The sequence below is a fragment of the Myxocyprinus asiaticus genome, chromosome 10 (genome assembly GCF_019703515.2).
Source record: "Myxocyprinus asiaticus isolate MX2 ecotype Aquarium Trade chromosome 10, UBuf_Myxa_2, whole genome shotgun sequence".
Lineage (NCBI taxonomy): Eukaryota > Metazoa > Chordata > Actinopteri > Cypriniformes > Catostomidae > Myxocyprinus > Myxocyprinus asiaticus.
The window spans coordinates 28,677,770-28,699,896 of record NC_059353.1 but is presented as its reverse complement, the minus strand read 5'-3'; the positions used below and the strand labels follow the sequence as shown (position 1 = coordinate 28,699,896).

Sequence of the window (22,127 nt, the reverse complement as noted above, 5' to 3'; positions counted from 1 at the left end):
TTACTTAAGACTGTGGTCGGATTTAACAATTGTGACTGTCTGCCATTTTTAGCTAATTTTAGAAGACATCTAGAATAAATGCTAACAAAATGTATAAACTAGATTTTATATCACCTTTGCCAAGTACTACATAACAGTGGTTAGCATGTGTCAATGGACATTTTTTGAAGTGATAATTTGCATAAAAAGGGACTAAAAATTTTATAAATGCAAACTTTGGCTCTTATCCACCTTTTTCACCAGAGATCTTCTATACTGAGATAACAACCTTCGCAATTTTACCATAGGAGAAAGCGTAACAGTCAACTAGCATGTTTCGACAGTAAGTCACCATTAGCAGATACCATAAAAATGAATGGGGTGGGTCATAAACTGACACCTATCTGTCACAAAATCATCTGTGAGTTCTATTGTAAAACAGCAATTTTATCATAGTAAACTCCACACATAGTTAATTCCAAAAGTATTATATAGTGTAAAACATGTTTAAGATTAGTGGATAGGCAGTCAGTTCATTAAGTGATGAACTGTTTCCTCACAAAAGCAAATAATTCAGCACACTGAAGCATCTCCTCCATAGACATCCATTCAAAAAGAACGGCCTCTTGTCTCCTCGCCAGTGTACCGTCAATAGAATGTCTATTCTATGCTAACCTTATAGCCTCACACTTCAGATGGGCTCAGTTTTTCACAGGCAGCGAAATTACCCATTATGCTTAGCACGTTCTTCCAATGTGGATGCTACAGACTTCCGCTTTGCACCTTATTCCCATTACCAAGCACTGAAATATCACTAACAAAAGTAAAAAAAAAATGGCATAACAGTCTGTGTTTACTTAATGTAAATCCTTTTCTCACTAATGGCTGCGAATGGGCAATCGGTTTCGGTGGCAATTCCAGAATGGATAGGTACACAATCGCACACATTAACATGGTAAAGTTACTCCACTGGGCTCTAGCACTCTTTGCACATGGATTGACAGCCCTTGAAGCATGGTGCTGATTGCCACAGACAAAATGAAAACTAATTAATCAGATCCACCACTGACCATCAGTTTATAAAAACAAACAAAAAAACATGTTTATGCACTTATAATGAGGGTTTATATAGTTTATATAGTACAAGAATAAATGTAAAATAAATAAATAAATAAAAAACCCATACATTTTAGCGATAGAGCTTGTTGTATTAACCTAATTTGCTGTTTGTTCAAATCCTTTTGTGTGCATTTTAATATGAAAAGAAAACATTTTCGACTTAGATGTAAGTCGTAAGCTTCTGTTTGAATAGTGTGCCACTTTCAACCGCAGTTATTCTTATTCGCAACCTACCCTGCACATGGATGTCTGCCAAGCAGTTACATAAAATCAATGAGACCTTAGTCAATAGTTTTTTAGACTGATGGTAACAGGATGTGCTCCTTATTTTCTGATAATTCTAGATTAATCTATCCACTGAATTTCTCCAGCTTATTTGTCATGGAGAAGACTGTTGTGGTGTCAGTGGAAAGACCTGGAAGAATTTTGTTTAAATATGGCATTCTTGGTGAATCAAAACTAGCCTAATTCCTAACAGTCTTGAGGCAAAGCTATCTGCTCAGAATGATACAGCATTCAGTTTTGTTCTTACTGAAGCTCCTTTACTGAATATGTGCATGACATCAAACAGCTCTGATCTAGGTGGTTGGTATTACCATCTGGAGTTTTGAATCCATATAGAGCTGCTCCTCAGCTCTGCAACTCTGAAATCTTGCTGAGGAAGCGAGGGAGCCAAAAGACCAGCCTATTACCAGCTAGCTGTACCCTCTTATCTTTTCTCTAACATCAAATGGAGTTCTTGAATGAGAAAATGTATTTGGCGATAATGAGAGTAATTCTCATCTCGTGTGGCGATCATAACGAATCAGTACAGTTTGATGTGCATGGTACTCATGGAGGTACATGGTGTGACTGGCTGACTTCTAAAGCCACTTTGAAATGCAGACCCATGAAAGACTTTGAGGAAGGGAACATTTTTCATGTTTCAACAGCATGTGCAACAGAGCAGGAAGCCTGACAGGATCCTTAGGGGGCAGACTGGAATGCTGGGAAGGTTTATGGTTTAACCTCGCCCTAGGCTGACTCTCACATGCCTCGCCCACATTTCTGATTCAACCCTTCAGGATGGGTGTTTTGTATGTTTGCATGCAAAAGTGTGGGTCGTTTTTGCCTACTGTTCATTGTTGGGACCAAATGTCCACACAAGGATAGTAAAACCTGAAATTACCTTCATTGTGGGGACCTGCCAAAAGTTCCAACGATGAAAACTGCTTAATAAACATACTAAATAATGTCTTAATTAAAGTGGTAAAATGTGAGGGTTAGGGGTAGGGATAAAGGATAAAAAATATCATTAGCTCAGTATAAAATCAATAGAAGTCAATGGAAAGTCCACACCATGATAGAAATACAAACATGAAAGAAGGGGTACAAATACATTTAGGGAACAAACTATGCCCTACACCAAGCCTGTGCCTTCAGTTCCAGATGTCTAGAGAGGATACATTCTGAGCTCAAAACCACATGCCTGTTCACAAACCCTCCCACTTGCAAACCACGAAAACATCTAGGACACACATGTCCGCAATCACCAACATGGCTGTGTGGGGAATCTTCCTTGGCAGGGTCTGTACAGCCATGGAGGCCTGTGGACCTGGGTACTCTCGCTCCACTGCTCAGCATGTATGAGGGGGCGTCAAAAACGTGGATCCTGAGCATCCTTTTTGCTTGGTCTTAGCTGTGCTACAGCTGCTGAGAAGAGCAGTTTGGTTATGTTTAAGAAGCCCAGCTGGCGCTCAGCCCTTCAGTAGCATGTTAAAAAATAAAAAAGTCTGCTGCTGTGATTCTGAGCCACAGCAATGCTTCTCAGATGGATGGATGCCATATAGAAATTACTTGCATTCTGTAACAGTTGCCACCCTTTGGGTGAACTCTAGATTAAATACTTAGAATTAGTTAAATTCTTAAATAAATTCTTTTTAAAGGTGCACTCAGTAACTTTTGTCTCTGTGTCATCTTGGACTTACACTAACACCTAGCGGCTTGGATGCAGCATCATTTAAAATCAATAGTTTTCAGTTTCAGATGCCATTGTAGAAATGTAGTATTCACAATCAGTCATGATTACTTTAATCAATGAGTGAAAGTGTCAAATAACAGGACAGATACTGAGATTAAGCGAGTAGTATTTGGTTGGTCATGTGATTCTAACATGGCTGCCCCCATGTGCATATCCTCTCCATGTAAAATAAAACCTCTTTTATAAGGTTACTGATATAAGTCTTTCATTTTACGGTCATGTTTTTCTACATATATTGCAAATTGCAATTCATGTCTTTAGGAGTTAAATGTTTTTAATGAGGTAAAAATTACTGAATGCAACTTTAAAGGAGTTGTTACTTGGTTTTGGTAAGAAACAACATGAAGATTATATATTTTTCAGGGAAAATCTTGATATCCCTTTTGTTTCATGAATGCATAAGAGAAACTCGTGCAGCGACACTAATGTTAAAAAGTGAACTTGCATTGTTTTTTGCTCTAAAAAAAGCATGTGAATGAGCCTTTATTATAGTGCTCATGAATACGTAACAGACACAGTAGTGGTGCTAACCATCACACAAACCACACAATTGCAGTGGACATCAGGGGAGGCCTGGTTGGAAAGCTGAGCAAAACAATCAAGGGGTGAGGGGTGTCGCGTTGTTTTGTGTACACGCGCGGTGACGCTGTTTTCAACCATCTATAGCAGTTCACATGCATAGTGGAGGCAAAAAACTGCAGGTTCGCCAATTCCAAACATTTGAACCCGATTAAATGTATTATTAGGGGTGTGCAGCGAAGCCATTGTCTGTCTCTGTATCTTTTCATATGACAAAATTATCTGTATCTGTCTCTGTATTCGGATAGGACTGGATGTGGGCGGGGCTTAAACTGGAAATGTGTCAAAACTAAATGAAACTCAAATTTTTAAATGTTACTCTTATGTTTATAGTTTCTATAAATAAAACGTATGTAGATAAGTATTGCTTTTTTATTGCTGTATTGGTGCATATCAATTATATTTATTATATTATAAATTAAATAATATTCTTCTTTGTGTTCATTTAGTGGAAAAACTGTGGAAAACATGCATTCATTATCTAGATTATCTACAATGGCTGTTAGAAATTATTTTAAAATGATGATATAAAATACCTTTTATGTAATTTCCCCTGGTTGTGCGCCAAAAGGGGGCCCCTGGCTAGACGATTGCTTGGGGCCTCGAAAATTGTAACCCCGTCTCTGAATGGAAATCAAGATTTTCACTGAAAAAAGACTTACACTTTGTATTGTGTGCTTTCAGAAGATTTGGAATATGATGCACGATTCGCATACTTTTGTTTAATAAAATTATGATAGAATTTTCTTTTTGGAGAACTATTCTTTTAAATAGTCAAAGAATCAAAAAAACTTGCTGTTTTATCAGAATTACCATGTTAATATTTTATCGGTGTTAGTCCAACTTTCCTGATTCCAGGTCTTCATGGTTTAGTAGTTATTCTGATGCCCAGCAGCATACTGGCATTGTGTATCATCACTAGCGCATACTACCAGCCTCCTCAGCTGGCATCCTGCCCGGCACTGAAGTGTTCCGAGAAATGTGTGGTGGGGGGGCTGGTGAAATGGGATGGCTCCACATTTTCTCCTTCACTTGCCAAAGTGGGGTTAATGCCCACAAAGGAGAGAGTTGTGTTCCTTGTGTATGTATGTGTGTGTGTTTGGTGGATGTGCGCAATGCTAGCGCATTTAGGAAAACTAGGTCAGCAGTGATGGCTCTCTGGAAGAGGATGTGAACTTGTCACCTCTGATTCCATTAGACTGGCTGAACTTGGTTAGAGAAGAGGGGAGAGAGTGAGAGGATATAAGGTCAAGAGATTGTTTGGTCATCTTGCCATTCGACCAACAGGAAAACAAACACTATTCTCCAGAAAAGTCTTGACCTCACGCAAGCTTTCATGTGCAATTTTAGGAGACAGCAAAGATCCCATTTAGCAAAGATTTATGACCATGAACTTCAAAAGAGTTGTTGACACAGCTTAAAATACAACTTTTGGATGTTTTCTTAGAATGTAACCCATGCTCAGTCTTGAGCATCTTGAAGAGTTTAAAGTAGGGCTATTCATCTTCATTCCTAGAGGTTCCCCGTTCCACAAGTCTAGTTTCAACCCCTGCTCTTACACACCTTCTTGTAATATTAAAGTGATCCTGAAGATATTATTTTGTTCAGGTGAGTTTGATTAGAGTTGGAGCTGAGCTCTGCAGGACACTGACCCCACAGGGGCAGAGCTGAACAGCACTGGTTTGAAATATACATATGTAACCAGTCCTGCTCGACCCTCTCCGAGCTGGATTCGTACCAGCGTCTCCAGCATGGTAGGCAGGCGCACTAACAAGGAGGCTAAAGGATACAGCCCCTAACGTCAGTCGCTAGTGCGCCTCTTGAGACCAGAGGAGTGAGGTTTACACACTGCACAGCTACCTACCAGCTCTACCGTTACACATACATACATAAATATATTGCATATCTTCAATTGGACTCATAAGCTGACCATAGCTACACATGCAAGTGCAACGGCTGCCACTGAAAACATGACTGACTGGTTATCTATTAGCTATAATACGGACCAAAAATAAGGGGGGATTTGGAACATGATAAATCCATTTCTATAAAGGTCACTGGAAACTCAAGGTAATGGATTTGTTATGTATGTAACCCAGTCTGCCCCTTCATCTTACTGCATTGACAGGATGCCCTAGAGACCCTACCGACCCAACACACAGCGTTCCTACTAAGCGGCTAATACTTCATAAGATGCCATAATTTCATACAGCAAACCCTCTTCATAAAGCTCTGCTGACAGCTTAGGTAAGTGCATGAATGGGAAAGTGTGTCGATCCTTGCCTCTTAAAGCTCTTTCCTCTTTGGTTTGTGGCTATTGTCACCATACACATACAGTGACTGATGGAGGGCTGGAGAAGTTGCTGCTATGGCTTTCAGCCCAATGACGCAACCGTGCACACTGTCAGCCCCTCACTGGGCCAAGGACAAGCTCTGACTCCAGTTCTGCCAGGAGAAGGAGACTAGTGTGGGGGATTAGACAGCATCAGAACTTTCCGGAACGATATCTAAAATTTGGATTTTGAGGGAAGCAAAATCCACGACTGCTTGGTAGAGGATTAGCCCCCTTGCACTCCAACTTAATGAGGACAAGTAAAACCATTCCACCCGCTCCATGCAAGACATGATCATGAAGTGTGGTGAGGAATGACAGAGACAAATAGAGAAAAATAGAGAAAGAAAGGACAAGAGAGAGTGAAAGAGAAAGTGGTTGTCTGCCAAAGGGGACTCTTTAATTCGGTCTCTGTTGAGGAGTGGGTCGAGTGAAACACTGGCCTGTCTGTCACCGCGAGGCTCCAGTGACTGTCTGACAGATCACAGCACAGCGCCGCATCAGGGGAGCCAGTAAATTGGCCCGGGGGGGCTTTCCTCGCTCCCTTTCTCCAGCTGAATCTGCAGCAGTTTATGGTTAGGGCGATGGGTAACGTGGTACACAGGAGGCTATTTAAGAGACATATTTGTCCACTGCAGCATTTTCAGCAAAGCAGTTTACATGTGTTTGGGGTTGTCAGGGGGCTGAGTTGCCCCAGGAGGAATCCAGGTAGAGCATTTTATTAAAAACAAAGTAACATTATATCCGCAGAAAACTGTCCAATACGGGACACACAAAGAAGCTGGATATTTTTGGCTGCTCTGAACTTGGAGCTTGGGAATTGTTTGGCTTCAAAGTAAGCTATTTGCCAAAGCCTTGGTCCTGTTCATTGATTCATGTTCATGGATGAAGAAACTAATTAGACACTGGCTAGTTTACTGACCACTGACACATTGAATATAGCCCTCCAGGGGCTTCCTGTGCCAAGCACAGAGAACTGAGCTTTAAAATAAAATCATATTAATAATTTTCCTGAAGGAAAGGTGAGTGGCGTTCACCCACCCAAAACTCATTGCCACAATGCTAGGATGTAGCTTTTAGCTAAGTTTAATGCTTAGGATTAGAGGTTTGTTTAAACTCCTTACCCAAACCATAAACAATAGTTTTAGTGATGCTTGCATTATTAACTAGTTGATAAACAGGCCAGCTTTATGTGTTTTATGTGGGCATTTGGATAACAAAAAAAATCTGGGCCATTCTTAAGCCACTTCATCAGATTCAAACATCGAATCTAAGTATGAAATATCACACATAAATTGCCCCTTCTACCTGACAGATTTCACTGAAATAGGTATCCTTAAAAAAAAAAATCACACTTCTCAAATGACAGCCCTAAGCTCAATAAACAGCACAAAAAAAGAAGAAAAAAAAGAAAGAAAGAAAAGAAAAAAAGAAAGAAAGAGTTGTGGGAGTGGCCTGCACTTTTTTAGCCAATCAAAAAAACACTATCTGCCTTTTACATCTTTGGGTTTGCTGACATGGGGTTGGCTGATATGTCTTTGGAGGGCAGGGGTTTTGGTGAAAGGGCATGTGGTTGAGTGAACGGTGTCTAATTCAATAGCCAAGTCCAATGGAAATGAGTAAAATGGCCGAAATCACTTACAGCACCTTTACGTTCAATATGTTCCACAAATCTGACCCTACAATAGTTTAATTTCTGGACAAGCAAGACCTAACTGTGTGTATTTATAGTATAACCGTTTCTCTCCAACACAGAAATTAACAGACAGATGTCTGCTTTTATCACTACAGTAGGTAGACATAATGTACCAATGGCACTTATTATGACCTGAAAGAGAGCACATATTGCAACTTCAGTATCTTTATCATTGGCTTCACATTAATTTTAACATCGATTTTAAAAGTTTCTTGCTGTTCCAAATATCAGAACAGGACAAAGCACTTTGCATTGCACTGTTTAATTAAGAAAATTGGTTTGATAAAGGAAAAAAAAAAATAGCTCAAGATGAGCCCAAGTAGAGCCACAAATGCCAAAGTTGGAAAATTAAGGTACCAAAAGTGAGACAAATAGCACACGCGGATCACTAGAGTCAGTACATTACTCATTAGGTAGTAAACACACGAAAACCACCACACTGTCCTGCTTAACAAAGTAGTATAATAGGAGTCAGCCGCAAGCTCTCTTTTTCTATGGTTAAGAACTCGCTTCTGCTATGTTACTTATAAAGAATGAGGCAGACGTCATGCTGAAAGCAGAGTGTGTGCACAATATAGCCAAGAGTGAAGGGGATTCAATTCCAACTGAAGCAACCTTTCCTGGAGTGTAACCATTCATTACAGACATCCTGAGGCAGGGCGCAGAAGTGCATCTCCACTCGATTGGACTCAATTTGAACTGCGGGGGATCTGAAACAGAGCTGGGACATATGGCTGAGTCACCGCTCTGCGCTCTCCTGAGCTCCGTAACCTACAGCCGTGCAGTCTATCATAGCAGGTAGAGTGGCAGTCCGCTTCCACACGATTAAGTTGCTAAGGCCTCCTCTCTGTGTGCAGAGGTATAAAAAAAGACAGCAAATAACCGTAATCCACATGATAGAGCCCAAAATAGCAGTCATAACGTTTATCACCTCAAGTGGTCCCTGCCTACATATAGAGGCATGGAAATGCATAACGGTAGAATATTGGGTGAGATGCAAAAAAAAAGAAAGAAAATGTAAAAGAAAGAAAATCTGTGACAAACTGGAAGAGAAATCCTGACTGACAGCAAGTTTACTGTAGCACAGAAAAAAATTCACACACTCAGCCATAGCTGAACTGGACAAAAAAAAAAAAAAAAAATTGGTGAGTGAAGCATTTTGAAGGTGTCCAAACAGTAAACAGAGAAACTCACAAATTCCACACTTGATGTTAAAGTTCGTCTGAAACTACTGGCTATTTTTTTAAGTTTAGTGATTTTGAGTCCGTGCGAAAGTGGGTGAGAATGTGTCGGCATGTCTGAGGATATATGCTCTTCAAATCCTGGCCACCCTAGAGAAAAGTGACTTATATTCCATTGGGATGACAGATTTGGCATGGCTAGCACCTTTGTAAAGGGGAAAGGTGTCAGAGGGATTGGGCATGGTGTGAAAGGGACGGGTGCCGGGGTGACAGGCTGTCAGTGTGTCTCACAGTGAGGTGAGGAAAGGGAGAGATGGGTAGCCACAGGTAGCCAAATTTCTCATTATTGATGGACAGGAGAGTGGCATAGTCAAGTTCAAAGAGTCTAAAACTGGGAGGAATTTTTTCAGCTATCTTCTTGCTTAAAGGGATAGTTCACCCAAAACTGAAAATTCTGTCATCCAAAACCATAAGACTTTCTTTCTTCCGTGCAACACAGAAGGAGATGCTAGAAGGGATGTTAGCCTCAGGCCACATCCAGACTAATATGGTTTCGGTTGAAAACGCAAATTTTCTCTACATTTTGGCCTTCCGTTTACACTAAGATGGTGTTTCTGACAGCAAAAACGAAGCTTTTCGGAAATGCTCCCACAAATGGTGTCTTTGCGTTGTAGTGTGGACAGGGAAAATGGAGATATCTGAAAACGATTATGTATTTGTTGTTATGTGATGCAGTCATGTGATCCGTTCAACTCAAAACAATCAAGATGGAGGCCCATGTTGAATTCACTTTGATAGCATTGTTAAAGATAATGTTACTTTGTACAACATTCACAATGCATTCCTTCAAAGGTGACGAGAAGTTTACTCGGAATTGTGTCCGGTGAAGGAACACAAAGACAGTTGTGTTTCAGACCGTACATGGAATGGCAGTTTTTCACATACGCAGTAAGGGCATTTAAGAGTTTTCATGTTTCAGTGTGTGAACAAGCAACTTTTGGAAAATGTTTGACAACAGCAGGGCGGACGGAGAGCATTTCGAAAATGAAAACGCCATTTTCAAATGTATCCGGATTAATGTGGACATAGCCTCAGTGAACATTCACTTTGATTGCATTATTTGTTTCATAGAATGAAAGTGAATTGTAACTCTGCTTAGTCATACAGGTTTGGAACAACATGAGGATGAGTACATGGTGAATTCCTCTTATCGATTCTATTTCCTTTACAGTTCCATTAGAGATTATTTTAGTACTTCTGATGCAGAATTATTTTGAAATAAGACTTGCAATTGTTATTGCATTGCGAGAAACTGTCTCATATGTTTCATGCTGTAGTTTTAAAAGAATAGGCTCATAAGAGTAATTTGTTTGGGAATCAAGCTACACTGGCCCTGCAAATGCAGGAAACACTGTCAGAGTATTTTAATATGCATTTTGTCCATATCGGCAGAATATTGCATGTTCAGAAACCGTTAACAGAACCTAAAGTCATGAAAATCCTAAATTTTTTACATGGAAAAGTCTTGTTAAGAACCAGTTTTAACACCGTCAAAACAACCAGTTTTTAGATCATGAACCTGAATAGTAGAAGTAAAAAGCCATGCACCACATATATTTTACAGTGTATACACAAAAAGTGAATTCAATATGCAATCACTGTTCACTTTAGTTCTATCACCCTACCATTCGGAGGCCACCAAACCCACCTTAAATGAAAGTCTTGGCTAATGCCAGCAGTATGCCTTTGTTATTCAAATCCTACACAGTAACAGTGCAACCTTTGATCCTGACTCTGCAATAGATTCCCAGTGCTTCGTAATCCTTGGCTGTTAACTCCCCACAGATACAAGGTACACACGCGCACACAGTTCAAGTTTCTGGACAGCCAGATTGATGGTAATTGTGTTCAGTACAGTGCACTGTAAGGGAAGTAGCCATTAACCAAACATAAACACAGTATATAAATGTAAACTATTTACACATTAATGGCTGAGAAATGATTACTGCAAAAGCAGAATAATAAATATGTAGAGTATCATGTGACACTGAATAGTCCATTTTGGTCTTCATATACAGCACAGTAATGTAAAATAGAAGGTCATTATCATAAACAAAAACTATCAAGAGAGATGAAAATTACCAGCATATACTGTATATATATATATATATATATATATATATATATATATATATATATATATATATATATATATATGTATATATATATACCGTATTTATATAAATTGTATGTTTGCAAAAGAATCTGAAACTATAATTAAGACTACAACATGAACAAAAATTTTGAAGAATTTAATTATAAAGAAAGTTTCATTTTTGTGTTTTCAGTCAATGATGGATGGCCTGATTTAAATAAATCTCAAAGCCAGACATTTGACTATCGGTATAGTGTATTCAGGTCACTTGAACAGGATCGGGCATGTAAAATGACCCTCCACAGGCCTTTTCTCGAACGTGATGTTAAAACATCTTAAATAGTCAATCAATTGTGGTAGGTAATGCTACCATTAACCTCACAAACAGACAGCAACACCTGTTTAAGCAAACAAACTGATGAAGAAGGCAAGTTCTGTTTTCCCTAATTGTACTGTGAAACATCTTATTTCTGCTTACTGCCATTTTGTTTGTAAATATATGCATTTAAATTCTTTCCCTCACCTTGTCAAAGCATATTTTCAGTCTCAAGTGTAACAGTCTCAGAACTTTGGACATCCTGAAAACCATTAAGATAATACTCCACATAATCTTTTCTAAAACCAAGTTTACAACCAGATATCCATATAGCTTAATGCTGTTGCAGTGTTATATTAACACATACAGACCTACTGACAACAAACATGTTGCAGCTCAGGGCGCAGTGCTTTATATGTGGCATGACATATGCCAGACCTTAATTGTTCTAATTCCTCACTGGCTAATTCAGTTCTTTTAACGCATGCAAAGCAGTGGGAACATGTTTTATATGGGAGGTGCTGAAGGGACAGCGACCTTGTGTTCATGCAAATGTGTTCTTGAGCTCAGGTGTATTAAGTTCAAGCATCGACAAATAAAAACTGTAATTAAATGCATAAATAATTTCCCATTTGCAATTGTCACAAAAATCAAATGCAAAATGCCATGTATTGTCCTGAAAGAGTACAACTGCAAAAGACTCATGGTAGACTTTATATGTGCACATTCAGTTCACACAATGACCTGTAGCTTATATATTTGTGAATTGTATTGTGAGCTCAAAAAACTTATACATTTGTATATTTAATGCATGCATTTGAGGGTTAACATTTATGTAAACCGCAAAGGTGACCTTATTTAGCGTAGATGACACTGTCTTTTATCTCACACTCTCTAAAAATATACAATTATGTGATCCCTCTTCATGTCTATTGAAATATAAGAGTCATTAAGCTATGTCTGAATCTTTGTCTTTCCAGTCAGTAAACAACTTTAAAGTTCATAACACTAAGTTTTATCCATCCCTCTAGTTAGTGACAGATCCTGGCATAGGTGACATACACATTAGCCCAGAGCAGTGGAGTACTCTAAAATTGAGGTTTAGAGCAAGTTTTGATCCCGCAACCACTCATATTTAAAGCAAGATGCATACCTCTAGATCACAACATAAGGCTGAAATCACAGAATCACCCAGCATATGTGAATTGATGCATGCATTTTTTGAGGTTTCATAATGATGAGTTCTAATCATTCAATGTACATCCAACTGTTCTAATAAATTTATGTACAGAGCACCCTCAGCACCCCTCGTTCTCAAGGCCTAGAATGCTCATGTGGATTCGATTCAAATAGCTAGATTGAGTTGAAATCCCAGGAGATCAGCAGTTACAGAAATACTCGAACCAGCCTGTCTGGCACCAACAAACATCCATGCGATTATCTAATCAGTCGTGTGGCAGCAGGGCAGTGCATAAAATCAGGCAGATATGGGTCAGGAGCTTCATTTTATGTTCACATCAACCTTCAGAATGGGGAAAAAATGTGATCTCAGTGATTTGGACAGTGGCATGATTGTTGGCACCAGATGGGCACAGATGGGAGTTTTACTTACACAAACATGTTCTGAGGGCAGAACGAAATATGATTGGTTCACAAAGATAACCAATCAAAAGGTAGAGGAGGTGGTCCAAGAATTGAAAAACAGGAGGGATCAAGTAAAAAAAAAAAGTCTCAGCAATGTTGGTAGTGGGAGCGTGCGTCGGTTGGAAGAATTTGAGACGTGAGTACACTTTCTCCAAAGGTAAGATTTTTTTTTTTATGTTTATTTAGTAATCTGGGTAATCTGGGTTTAACTTTTTGAGCTAGCTTGAGTCAAAGAGCACATTATTATTAGGCTAACAGCCAGTTAGCATTAGCTTAGGTGGCATCATAACAGCTCTGCTCACCACAGAACATGTTGGACTCAAGTTTGGATGATAATGACTCAAATCTGAAGGACTGAATTCGAGCGACTGGTGTTGGAGTGACAGAAAGCCAAAATCTAATCTGTTCTGTGGTGTGTTCAGCAGTTAGGCATTGCTGAGGCATTGTTTTGCTTAGTTTTTCTTCTAGGAAATATGCGCTGTAAACATTATTAATCCCAGTGGTTAGTATTACTGGTGTAGGGTAATGCTGCTGCTCTTGGGGCAAGAAAACTGTGCTGTATTAATCCCAGTGGTTAGTACTACTGGTCTAGGGTGATGCTGCTGCTCTTGGGGCAGGAAAACTGTGCTGTATTAACCCCAGTGGTTTGTGTAACTGGTGTAGGGTAATGCTGCTTCTCTTGGGGCAGGAAAACTGCTGTGGGCATTATTAATCCCAGTGGTTAGTATTACTGGTGTAATGTAATGCTGCTGCTCTTGAGGCAAGAAAACTGTGCTGTATTAATCCAAGTGGTTAGTACTACTGGTCTAGGGTAATGCTGCTTCTCTTGGGGCAGGAAAAATGCTGAGAGCATTATTAATCCCAGTGGTTAGTATTACTGGTATAGTGTAATGCTGCTGCTCTTGGGGCAGCAAAACTGTGCTGTGAGCATTATTAATCCCATTGGTTAGTATAACTGGTGTAGGGTAATACTGCTGCTCTTGAGGCAGGAAAACTTCGCTGTATTAATCCCAGTGGTTAGTATTACTGGTGTAGGGTAATGCTGCTGCTCTTGGGGCAGGAAAACTGCGCTGTATTAATCCCAGTGTTTAGTATTACTGGTGTAGGGTAATGCTGCTGCTCTTGGGGCAGGAAAACTGCACTGTACTAATCCCAGTGGTTAGTATTACTGGTCTAGGGTAATGCTGCTGCTCTTGAGGCAGGAAAACTTCGCTGTATTAATCCCAGTGGTTAGTATTACTGGTGTAGGGTAATGCTGCTGCTCTTGGGGCAGGTAAACTGTGCTGTGAGCATTATTAATCCCAGTAGTTAGGATTACTGGTGTAGTGTAATGCTGCTGCTCTTGGGGCAGAAACACTGTGTTGTAGGCATTCTACTTCTATAAGGATAATCTTATTTGTTTGTTAGTAAACTCTGTAAATGGTTATTTTTTTACTTTTTTTTTTTTTTTTGGTCAAAAGAACTGTATTGTTTTCAGAATATGGCTTTGAATACTCTTCTAATTTTGATTTATTTCCTTTTTAGAAAAAAATAATGGAGAACATTTGGACTGAAGGTGTTAAACGAAAGCTGAAGAAGGTTACAGATCCTGAGGTCATCCAAGAAGTTGTTGTTTTTGAGGAAGAGGACTTCATGCAGTCTTATATCAAGAAATTGGAAGAGGAAACTCACAGCTATTTTAAATATCCTGTATGTACTCACAAGGACTACTACTATTATGCATGTGAGAGATCAAACAAAGAAACTGGAAGTAGCAAAGGAAAACCAACCCAAACCAGGGCTAACTCTTGCAGGGCTTATATGTCTTTCATTGTAATCAAGGATGCTGGATTTTCAGATGCTGTTGTGCACACTGTGTTTCAGTATTTTGTACATGACTTCAACATGCAAGAAGAGGGTGAAAAAAACCATGTTGACCCAGAACTACTGGCTTTCATTGACATGTGGCTTGAGCAAGGACTGTCTTGGTGTTGATTGGGCAGAAAGGCATGGACATATGGACAAACACAATCGTCGATACTACATTACACCAGAGGATATAAGAATAATCAAAAAGAGCATCAATGCCCTCATTTTTACTGATGTAAAAGACTGTGTCAGTGTGGATATACTTGCCACATCAGAGCTAAAGGAGAACATTTGTTTTATCAGCCATTAAGTGATGAACAACCCTTGATAACTGTAGTACAGACACCTTGGCAAAAACAACTACTTAAGGAACATCCACATCCCATGATGTTTATGGATGCCACCTACAAAGGGATGACCTCATTTGGCCATGCACTTATGCACTTCTGAGTAATAGTATTGGGAGAGGAGTTCCATTTGCATACTTCATTATCAGTCAGGAATCAACAGCCACACTCACTCTCTGCCTGGAAAAGCTTTAGGAGAGGGCACATAAACTAGTTTCAACACATTTGGCAGAATTTGATAAAAACTTTAAAGGAATTAATAAAAACAAGACAAATGGCAAGAACAGTTTAAAATTTCACAAGTTCTTTACAAAAATGGAATAATGTTAAGTGCATAGAAAATTTGGTCAAGTCAAAGAGTGCACTTTTTGAGTGCTTTACAGTGAATGGTGCACATCGTTGAAAACCACACTCTGATACTGATACATTCACACCACACCGATTTAGCTATTGAATTCCACACAAAGCATCAACTTTCATTTGGTTTAAGCTGTAGTAAATACCATAGTAAAAAATTACAGAAGCTTTGTATCTACTGCAGTGTTTATTAAAGACAAAATATTTTCACAATTTAAATTGTCCTTGGCAACTGCCATTCATAAATTGCATATAAAAAGAAGCAAAACGTCTGATATGACAATGAAATCTATAAATGAACTACTTGTTGCTTATTGCTCATATTGAGTCTCTCTCTCTCTCTTAAAAAAAGGCATCATAAACAGGCTCGAAGTATGTGTAGTGAGGTTTCAAGCATCTATAACTGTAAGCAGATCAAAATAAATCATGTCTTTGTTTATTTTCTTGTACTGCTAAACAATGTACATCAACATCAACAACAACAACAAAAAAAAACAATAATTTAAAACAATGAAAATATAAAAATAAAGTGGGGGAAACCTTACTTATCTGTGGAGTCTTTTGATTTCAGTGCTCTCGTTTTCTCTTCAAGACATGCATCTATTAATGAAAAAGTTCCTTTTATAACAGCAGGCCCAAGACCATGTGTTTGCCAGGTCAAATGTTTCCCAATTACTCTCTAAAGCATTCTTTACAGCTTTCAAGGTCTTCCTGAAATTGAAAATACCAAAATCTATTTAGTTTTCCAGTTCAATTAATCATTGAATCATTCAGTTAATTTCAAGTGTAGTAGTAAATTGTTACTAAATTACCTGCAGTCTTCTGTTTTGGCCATGGCTGCATGGACATTCCCCTCTTCCAACAAGGCTTGACCCACTCTTTTCTAGGGGATGAATTTTGCTGCCAGGTACATGATGTCACCAGCCAGATCACTGCATTCATCTAAAATATAGTAATTATACACAACACAATTATTTGTAATAATGTCAAACTTACAAGCAGTACAGGTAAATAACAAAGAAAGATGAAGTGTGCAGATACACTCTCCATCCACTTTATTAAGAACACCTGTACACTTGCACATTCATGCAGTTATCTATTTAGCCAATCATGTGGCAGCAGCATAATGTAAAAAAACAAAAACATGCAGATACAGGTCAAGAGCTTACAGTTAATCTTCACATCAGTCACAAAAATGAAAAAAACATTTTTATCTGTGACTTTAACCGTGGCATGGTTGTTGGTGCCAGATGGGCTGGTTTGAGTATTTCAGAAACTGCTGATCTCCTGGGTATTTTCACACACAAAAGTATCTAGAGTTTACACAGAATGGTGCAAAAAACAAAAACTATTGAGTAAGTGACAATTCTGTGGGTGGAAATGCCCTGTTCATAAGAGAGATCAGAGGAGAATGGCCAGATTGGTTTGAGCTCCTGGGAAAGATACAGTAACTCAATTAAGCACTATTTACAGCCTTGGTGACAGCAAAGCATCTCAGCATGCACAAAATATCGAACCTTGAGGTGGATGGGCTATAACAGCAGAAGACCACATCAGGTTCCACTCCTGTGAAACAAGAAAGGGAATCTGAGGCTATCATGGACACAGGCTCACAGAAACTGGACAGTTGAAGATTTGAAAAAAAATAAAATAATAATCACCTTTTCTAGTCTTCAACTGTCCAGTTTGGGTGAGTCTGTGCCCATGATAGCCTCAGATTCTTGTTCTTGGCTGCTGTTGTAGCCCATCCACCTCAAGGTTCAATGTTTTGTGCATGCTGAGATGCTTTTCTGCTCACCACGGTTGTAAACAGTGATCATTTGCTGTATCCTTCCTGGCAGCTTGAACAAATCTGGCCATTTTCCTCTGACCTCTCTTACCAACAAGGCCTTTCCACCCACAGAATCTTCGCCCACTCAATGTTTTTCCCCCCACACCATTCTGTGTTGTGCGTGAAATTCTAAGGAGCTCAGCAGTTTCTGAAATACTCAAATCAGCCCATCTGGCACCAAAAAACATGCCACGGTTAAAGTCACAGAGATCACATTTTTCCCCGTTCTGATGATTGATGTGAACATTAATTAAAGCTCTTGACCTGTATCTGCATGATTTTATGCAGGGTGCTGCTGCCACATGATTGGCTGATTGGATAAATGCATGAATGAGCTATTAAAGTGGATGGTGAGTGTATATTATATTCCAAAACTGTTTGTGAAACAACATAGCACTAACTTCAGGGGCTATTAACACAATGGATTGACCTATTTTGGTATAACTGAACACCCCATAGTGGCAAGACAACTTGTCTATGATTAAATGTACTTTTTATTTATACATTGTATTGTTATACATTTACTCTTACAATTAATGTATTGGAAATTCGGTTCCTGTGAATTATTAAAGCAACTCTCTAACCATGCTGTTACAGAAGTTCAATTAACGCCTGGACAACGCCTGGAATTGATAATTGCAACACTGTTATGGTCTATTATAACAATTTTATGATTCAAAACCACAAAACAAGGATACTGGTGTCAGTATTCCCTTTAAAGTTACTACTACTCCTACTCCATTATTACCTTCACAAAGTTTGAAGGACTGTTAAGTTAACTGTGCGCTTTGAGGGCTTCACCTCCAACTCTGCCTGTGATTTATATACAATGTAAAAACATTATGACACAGATTATATGTTATAAATGAGGACAAACCTGTGTTAATTAACATACATAGTGGTTGGTCTTGGCTTAGCCATCATAAGAATTAATAGTGTGCATACTACAACATTTGTGTTATTCAAAAACATTAGCATTACCTTATAGAGAACATTGGTAACAATATTAAAAAAGCATCAAATATTAAGTTAAACTAAAATAAGCTCTCCCGTCCCATGAGCAGCAGCATTACCCTACACCACTAATACTAACCACTGGGATTAATACAGCGCAGTTTTCCTGCCCCAAGAGCAGCAGCATTACCCTACACCAGTAATACTAAACACTGGGATTAATACAGCGCAGTTGTCCTGCCCCAAGAGCAGCAGCATTACACTACACCAGTAATACTAAACACTGGGATTAATACAGCGCAGTTTTCCTGCCCCAAGAGCAGCAGCATTACCCTACACCAGTAATACTAAACACTGGGATTAATACAGTGCAGTTGTCCTGCCCCAAGAGCAGCAGCATTACCCTACACCAGTAATACTAAACACTGGGATTAATACAGCGCAGTTTTCCTGCCCCAAGAGCAGCAGCATTACCCTACACCAGTAATACTAAACACTGGGATTAATACAGCGCAGTTGTCCTGCCCCAAGTGCAGCAGCATTTCCCTTCACCAGTAACACTAACCACTGGGAATAGTAATGCCTACAGCACAGTTTTCCTGCCCCAAGAGCAGCAGCATTACCCTACACCAGTAACACTAACCACTGGGATTAATAATGCTCACAGCACAGTTTTCCTGCCCCAAGAGCAGCAGCATTACCCTACACCAGTAACACTAACCACTGGGAATAGTAATGCCTACAGCGCAGTTTTCCTGCCCCAAGAGCAGCAGCATTACCTTACACCAGTAACACTAACCACTGGGATTAATAATGCTCACAGCACAGTGGTCCTGCCCCAAGAGCAGCAACATTACCCTAGACCAGTAATACTAACCACTGGGATTAATACAGCACAGTTTTCTTGCCCCAAGAGCAGCAGCATTACCCTACACCAGTAATGCTAACCACTGGGATTAATAATGTTTACAGCGCAGTTTCCTCCAAGAAAAACTAAGCAAAGCAGTGGCTAAGCGACAGCTAACTGCTGAACACACCACAGAACAGATTAGATTTTGGCTTTCTGTTACTCCATCACCAGTCGCTTGAATTCAGTCCCTCAGATTTAAATCATTATCATCCAAACTTGTGTCCGTGCTTCAGTTAGTCCAACATGTTCTGTGGTGAGCAGAGCTGTTATGATGCTATCTAAGCTAATGCTAACCGGCTGTTAGCCTAATAATAATGTGTTCTTTGTCTCAAGATAGCTCAAAAAGTTAAACCCAGATTACCCAGATTACCAAATAAACATTTAAAAAATACTTACCTTTGGAGAAAGTGTACTCACATCTCAAATTCTTCCAACCGAAGCATGCTCCCACTACCAACACTGCTGAGACTTTTTTATTTTTTTTTACTTGATCCCGCCTGTTTTTCAAATCTTGGACCCGCCTCCTCTACGTTTTGATTGGTTATCTTTGTGAACCAATCATATTTCGTTCTGCCCTCAGAACATGTTTGTGTAAGTAAAACTCCCATCTGCCAGATGGGCTGGTTTGAGTATTTCTGTAACTGCTGATCTCCTGGGATTTTCATGCACAACTGTCTCTAGAATTTACTCTGAATTGTGCCAAAAACAAAAAACATCCAGTGAGGGGCAGTTCTGCGGATGTAAACGCCTTGATGAGAGAGGTCATCAGAGAATGGCCAGACTGGTTCGAACTGACAAAGTCTACGGTAACTCAGATAACCGCTCTGTACAATTGTGGTGAGAAGAATAGTATCTCAGAATGCTATTCTGAGATGCGAGTTGGCGCTGTTTTGACAGTATGTGTGGGACCTACACAATATAATAATAATAATTAATAATAATAACTGTATTTATTTATCACACATTATACATTTGCACATATACAGTGAAATAATTTTTTTTCACATATCCCAGCAAAGCTGGGGTCAGAGTGCAGGGTATATTAGGCGGTGGTTTTAATGTTGCAGCTGATCAGTGTATATTGACACTCAAAACCATGATCAACAACGCAGCACTTGTTTGGTAATTAGACAGAGATGTATTGACGTGATGCAAAGCTGTACAGGCTGTAATACAGTGAATGCATATTATATAACCCCCCCCCTCCCCCCCCCCCCAAATTCATATACTGTATATACTGTATATGAATATATATTTACATTATTTATACAAATCAATACAAATAAAGTCATCACACACAAAACTCATGACAAATTTATGATTTTGTCGAACTCACAATGTATTTTTGAGGATTTTGAGTCTTCACCTTATATACATTATTATTATGTTTTGAATTATTATTAGAAATTATTATTATTATTATTATTATTATTACACAAATGATTATTGCCTCAATAAGGTGCTCTCATAATAATGGAATGGCTATGGCCTGGACAGACTTCAGATATCATCTCTGCCTATAAAGCTGCAATCTAATCCTGTTTATGTTATATAAACCTGCTCCCCAGCAGGTTTGAGTTTACAGACCGGTTGCTATGACAACAACTCCAAGACTAGCTTCAATGAGTGGAACAATCCAGGATCATGTCAAATCATAAACAATTAAATCCAGCTAACTCAGCAATCCACGTATACTATACAAAGAACGAGGCCCAGGTGCTGATTTCAAGCACATTTCTCTAATTGCATTTTAATAAGCTGTTTTAATAAGTGTTTACAGTTTGGGACATTGGTAGATCGTGCCCCCCAGCTATTTCTACTTGCCTGGCACTGAGACTGGTGTGATGGAAAAGCATACTTCATTGTACCACTCATTACTGTGTAATTACCCTCACTTAAGGGAAAAAATACATAAAAATGCAAGACAAATGGATAATGTGCTTTCTCCGTCTATATATGACAGTGGGGAAGTGTATAAGAAGAGAACTAAAGAGAGAGAGAAATTGGAGAAATGCTTTTTTCTTCTATCTCTCGGGCTGCTCACTCTGACTCAACCCAGGCAAATGAGGAAATCCATCGCTCTGACAGGAGCCTGTCACATTCTATTGCTCTGGACCGACAGATCCCTCTGTCTGATTCTGAAGGGTTGTTATGTATAAAAGTGCTAGCTGACTCCTCAGCCCCAGTGCCAACACGCTGATAAGCAGGATGACATCTGCGCTACATTATTCTACAGCGGTTCTTTGTGCATGCTCTAGATTGGGAGATCAACTGCGTATAAAGGGGAAGAGGTAGATGCAGAATATGTTGGGGGAAAGCAATTACCCACGTTTGAGGGAAAGCCTTCATCGGGGACCCAGCGGAGAACGGTGGGGGAGGAAGGTTTAATGTGATGGTCTCTCTCACACTTCCTTTACTCTTTCTCATCTTCTGCCTCTCACACTATCTCTCATCAGCTTCACTAGCTGCATCTTCCATAGCAAGAAGTTTCTGAGTGGTTCAAAGCCTTCTGGCCCTCCCACAAGGCCTTCACTCTTGCCTCCAGCTTTCAGCAGATATAGGCGCAACCTCATAACGCTAAAGAAATTGAGTTCCCTGCAAGTGTCTCTCATTATTCATGTTGCCATATATGAAGCCCTGCAAACATTTGGGAGCTGGGTAGTGGGAGAGCTCTCTATTTCATAGTATTGAATTTATGGTACCTTTAGAAGCTACCACTCTATCTTCTCCTAACCCCTCTATCCAGTTCCACTGGCCCTGATCCTCCTCTTGCCCCTGGAGGTCTGAAGCAGCATGCTGAGAAGGCACTAGTGTGGCAGGACACAGCAATAGCAGAATTTGGATGCATAATGACCTTGA

At 39.4% G+C, this 22,127-nt stretch overlaps 1 long non-coding RNA gene across 1 annotated transcript; it reads right to left on the bottom strand.

Annotated features, from left to right (window-relative positions):
* Window positions 1–15,972: 15,972 nt before the first annotated feature.
* Window positions 15,973–19,723, bottom strand: LOC127447160 (uncharacterized). The gene is made up of 3 exons (XR_007898344.1): window positions 19,665–19,723; window positions 16,386–16,515; window positions 15,973–16,284 (listed from the first exon to the last, which is right to left on the bottom strand). It is a non-coding gene; the product is annotated as an uncharacterized LOC127447160 (long non-coding RNA).
* Window positions 19,724–22,127: the final 2,404 nt, after the last annotated feature.